Raw genomic sequence first — 5,367 nt, 5'->3', positions numbered from 1 at the left:
AATGATTATTGGCTTTTTGTGGGATGAACTGTCATGTATGTCTATCTGGGAATATTTTCTATGCATACATGCATTAATCTTATTAGTATTCGTTATCAGGGATCTGCCAACATTCTGTAAAATGACAATAAATGTAGCCATGTCATATTCATGTGGGACACTTTGATTTTTTTATAACCTGAAGTCTAGAAGAAAAAAATGTACATTTTCCAACTGGAAACCCAAAAGAAATTATAAATTTAAATAATACACTTTTTATTGGAATTTGATTTTCGGACATGGACATGTTTTTCTCTGACCGTTAATGGAGTATGTACACTAAATGGTGTCTTCCTCCTATTCCCACTTTAAAAGAAATACTATTCCTTCTTTTCCAACATGCATATAATAATCTGATAATAGATGTTTTGATAAATAATTTGGTAGTAATTTAAATATAAGATTAAAAATCACTGAAATTGTAAAGCTAATTATTTTTCACACTTTACACATTTCACGCAATGGTTGACAGCGCAATATATCCACTGGTACACCGTTTACCTCCATCCAAGATCGAACTAGTATACACAAGGTTTCTCACTTTACACAAAGATGTATTTGTGTTTTTTTCTATGGTCGGGTTGTTGTCTCTTTGGCACATTCCCCATTTCCATTCTCAATTTTATATGTCACCAACACTAACTGCAACTTCCGCTTACCAATATCTTCCTGGACTATGAAGTCGTCTTCCGAAATACAGAATATTATGTATTTTCTTACATCAACGCAAACCACTGGTTGTTTTTTTCCACTACACACAACGCATCTGGAGAAAAGCAATAGGAACAGGGATTCAGGTTTCATACAAGAAAGACAACAACATTCATCAACTAGTATTCCGTGTCGCTGTTCGTCCACTTGTACCTACTGCTGAGGTCGAAGATGTACGGTGTTATTCCCTATCCGACATAGATCAGATTGATACTGACATCTAACGATCTAACTAACACGCCCTTTACAGAATTGGTCACAAAATACTGATGGGATCATTACACAGCACAGGGACGACTGGAGACTACACATCATCTAAAGGGATGGCAAGGCAAGCTGAAGAAACATTCCTGCGTCCACATCCAAACATCTTTGAATTTATAAAACTACTGAAACATGAGGATGCTACGCCCTGACCATGTTCCAGTATGCAGCTGGGGGAAATACAGCTTCCCATCCTATTCATGTTGAATAGATTAATAAACTTTTATAGACTATCATACAGTGAACTTCTAATGTTTGTGCCACAATTGGTAATTTGTTTTAGTGCTGTTCACTTGTATTGTTTGTTTTATATGATTTAAATAAATATGAAAGAAATGGAAACAAATACAGTAAATCATTTTATCTTTTTTTATAACACAAATTCAACTATTGAGTCAAGCCAGCATTAAAAACAGAACACAGAGTTCATACACATATAGAAATAACCTATTACCTATCAAAAAAACACTGGCCAATAACAAGGTTTATATTGTATAATCAATTGTTTGAACAAGTTTTCCCCCTATTTCCACATGAAATTTTAATTATTATTACCAGATTTTTAAAAAGTGGGAATAGGAGGAATGAACCTCCTAAATCTATTGCTTGCATTGTTTCATATTTTTTCAATGCAGGGGTATTTTATAGGCGTCTGTATGGTTTTTCTCCTTCCCGAAGGTCGTACGATTGCCTATAATTGCTTACAATTTTTGTGGATATGTGTCTTATTGCCGTCAAATCACATCTTCTTAATAACAAAAAAAAAAATTTTGAAACAAAATCTAAAACGTGTATTTAGTATGACACAAGGAATTAAAAAAACAATGAAGGAATGATCTAGATCCTTATTATACGGCAACTTTAGAACTGTTCGTTTTTCTTTCAAAAATAGCTTACGTTCATAGTATCACCTTGTTATGTCTCTTAACGTTTCTCTGAAATTAGTTTATTACATCTGCAGTTCACATACAAAATTGAATACACGACGATTTGCACATTTCGAATATGTCTTTAAGGTAAAAGCAAATGTAAAATTAATGAAAACGAACTACATGCAATTGATGTTGTGACATATTTTAACTTTAAATAATGTATGCAATGAATCTAATGTTATACATGAAAGAGGTTGATAAATTTTCACTTTTGTACTTTTAATACACACCTGGTAATTTTCAAAATGTATTTCTATCTGTATTATTATTCTTGAAATAAAAGCCAACATCGTTTGCGTATTTCAAAGAACTCGCAATGATATACAGGGTAGCTTGAGAAAGGCTTTTAAAAAAAGTATTTTTGAAAAATGCTAAACTGAAATATCTTCCTAAAATCTATGTAAGACTACATGAATCGAATCAATGATATATTTATAAGTATATGACAGTATTTGTCCATTCGTTTGATGTTTTTGACCTTTTGGATTTGCCATTTAATTAAGGACTGTCCGTTTTGAATATTCCTCGGAGTTCGGCATTTTTGTGAGTTTATTTTTTTGTATAACACGTAAATAGGCCTTGGATAATGCAAGTGGTTAATACTAGATGTAGTGTGTATTGTTACATTTGTTGGCCGACGTCCAGTTGGAAACATTTAAGGTATATTCAGGCACAGAAATTAAATAACAAAACAGGTCAGTATAATCTGTAGTGAAACATAATTGCACAAAGTTGGTTTGTTGGCCATGATAGGCCATTCCGCCCTTAAATACCCACCCCAACCCCTGCTGACCTATCCATAAATGTGACTGTGTACTTAAACATTCCACAATGAAAAATGCCATACTCTTTCTTTTCAACAGGCGTCGTATTGTCACGTACGTACACACGTCCAATGACCTATGCACAATTAAACCTTGAGGTGTGACTTTGTATAGACTGTATAGTTGTTATGGAAAAAGTAGACGTAAGTATCAAGTAAATAAGACAGCAACCTGACAAAAATTGATAAATAACAAAAGACATTGATACTATACTTACTGATATCATAGATCTTTGATACGAGATAATATATCGCAAAGTATATGAGAGTCTTTACAACAATTCTTCAAAGTGTAACGCACCGTGAGTGTGGGCCCCATATATAATCATACCATTAAAATCATAGATCATAACACTGCTTGGTCTAGAGAGGATACCCTATCTCAGGATGGATTTGGATAAGAGAATTATAAACTTTGACACAAAATGGGATAATTGAAAAGGTGTAGTCGTAGTTCGCACAGTGCTTTCTATTTGCATGGTTTATATAAAATCAAGTATTACTACACAGTCTCTGTTGCTATTTCTTTACCTTTGTGTACTCTAAAATCCTTGAATTATACAAGTTTAATTCGCTGGGTTCTATTCATTTGGGATGTACAAGTACGCACCCACGTTCAATTACTTAACCTTTGTCAAAATGTATTATTATTTTTTCATCATTTTCAAACTGCTATACTTATTTGGATGTTTAAATACGCAGCTTCTGATGCATTTTGTCATTTTTAAAAATTTAGAAATGTGCCAGTTCACATCCCACATTTCTATATCTATTAGAAGCATATCTATGCAGTGTATGTTGTATAAATACCTATATGACCTACGTTATTTTTGAAATTTTAGAATTATACAAACGTTTTTGTGTTTAGACTTTAATTGTATAAAATTCAAGATCGTTATACTTAAATCAGAATAGATTGATATGATTAACTTTACATCATAACCGAAATATTAACAGATAATTACATTTAATGTTTCCTTTTTTTAATATTGGTGCTGTTTAGTACACTTTCTGGGCGTTCATATAATAATATACCCTCATTTCAAAGTGACAGACAAACTGGTTAACCCTAAACCTGATTAGTAACTTAGAGGAAACTATCACATTCAGATGATATGAAACTAAATAAAAGTTAACAGACCTGGCATTAAAGACAGAATAATGTTTGTCATGCAAACATCAATAAGGTGGAAATATTAAAATCGTTCGACCAAAAATGTAAATCTTTTCTCACAGACAGTTAATTTGAAACAGTTTGCATCGAAAACTCGGCTTTTACTTGCAATCAGTAACAAAACTTCCCGTCGTTAGCAAGTCGAAACTAGGGGAGCGTCGGTTAGTGCGTTTATAAAGATATCAGCACAACCGGTTTATTCTATAAACCACCAAAGGTCGTTCAAGCTAAAAAAAATATAAATACCTCAAATATTAGCAATTATATACAACAGATACTAAAATGTAAATAAGGTTCAAGATCATAGTCTTACTGTAACTGGATGTGTCATTTTAACAGATGATTCCTTTTGTGGCAATTTCGGTTAATGATATATATATATGATGAAAATGGAATAAATATTCATAATAATTATTGTTTCACCACAGGAACTTGTTTCTTGAAAGAAAAATCATTGGTTTTTATCTGTCATACTTGTTTTTAGTAGGTTGTATCGTTATAAATTAGGCTGTTAGTTTTTTCGTTCCAATTGGTTCACAATTCATAGCGTTGTGACCTTTTATGGCTGACTATATACAATATCATCGGGTTTTGCTCATTGTTAATGGCAATGCAGTATCCTACATAATTTCTAACATCCATGTAATTTTAACTCTTGTGGATAGTTGTCTCATTGTCATTCATATCAGATCTCCTTGTTTCTATATAAGCTCTGACTGAGGATTTTTAAAAACCGACAACTTGAACAAAAGAAGATAAAACAAGTTATACAAACAATAGAACATAGAAATCAGGAGTTTAGCGAATTCAAACATAAAACACAAAAGAGCTGCCATTCCAAGAATACTATATGACGTTTTTCAACGATACATAGATACGATATAATTGTATACAATGGAAGTTATCCGGTAGCTCATTCTAAATGTTCTGACATGTGGTAGCTCTGTTGTATTCTAGCTGGTACCTAAAATTGTAAGAGTTCGTGCATAAAGATAAACAGACTTACTCAGTAATTTCTATTATTAATAATATGAATATCATTTTTCTGTTTTTACAAAGTCGATAATTTAGATTTGCACGATATATTTTAATTTGACTTTCTGAATATTTTCAAGAGATAAATCTTAAAGCCGTCTCGTGATTTTTTTCAGTCTTTTTCTATTTACACCCCAAACTCAGTCAATGTTGGGTCACTTTTGCCAGTTACTTTTTCGGCCAAGTTTTATCAGATGATTTTTAATTCTTTTTTTTACATTAACCAGATACATAATTTGTATTAATTACATGATGTCTCGAATTTAACTGTAACTAATTCAATCAGAAAGTCTGTATAAAAGAAGATTTAACAGAGGTGGGAACACTACTTTTCAAGATTTCCCGCCAAAACGTCAAATAGTAAATTCCGAATGGAAAGGAAGTAACGT

The sequence above is a fragment of the Mytilus edulis genome, chromosome 3 (assembly GCF_963676685.1).
Source record: "Mytilus edulis chromosome 3, xbMytEdul2.2, whole genome shotgun sequence".
Classification (NCBI taxonomy): domain Eukaryota; kingdom Metazoa; phylum Mollusca; class Bivalvia; order Mytilida; family Mytilidae; genus Mytilus; species Mytilus edulis.
Note: the sequence above shows the minus strand (reverse complement) of the source record.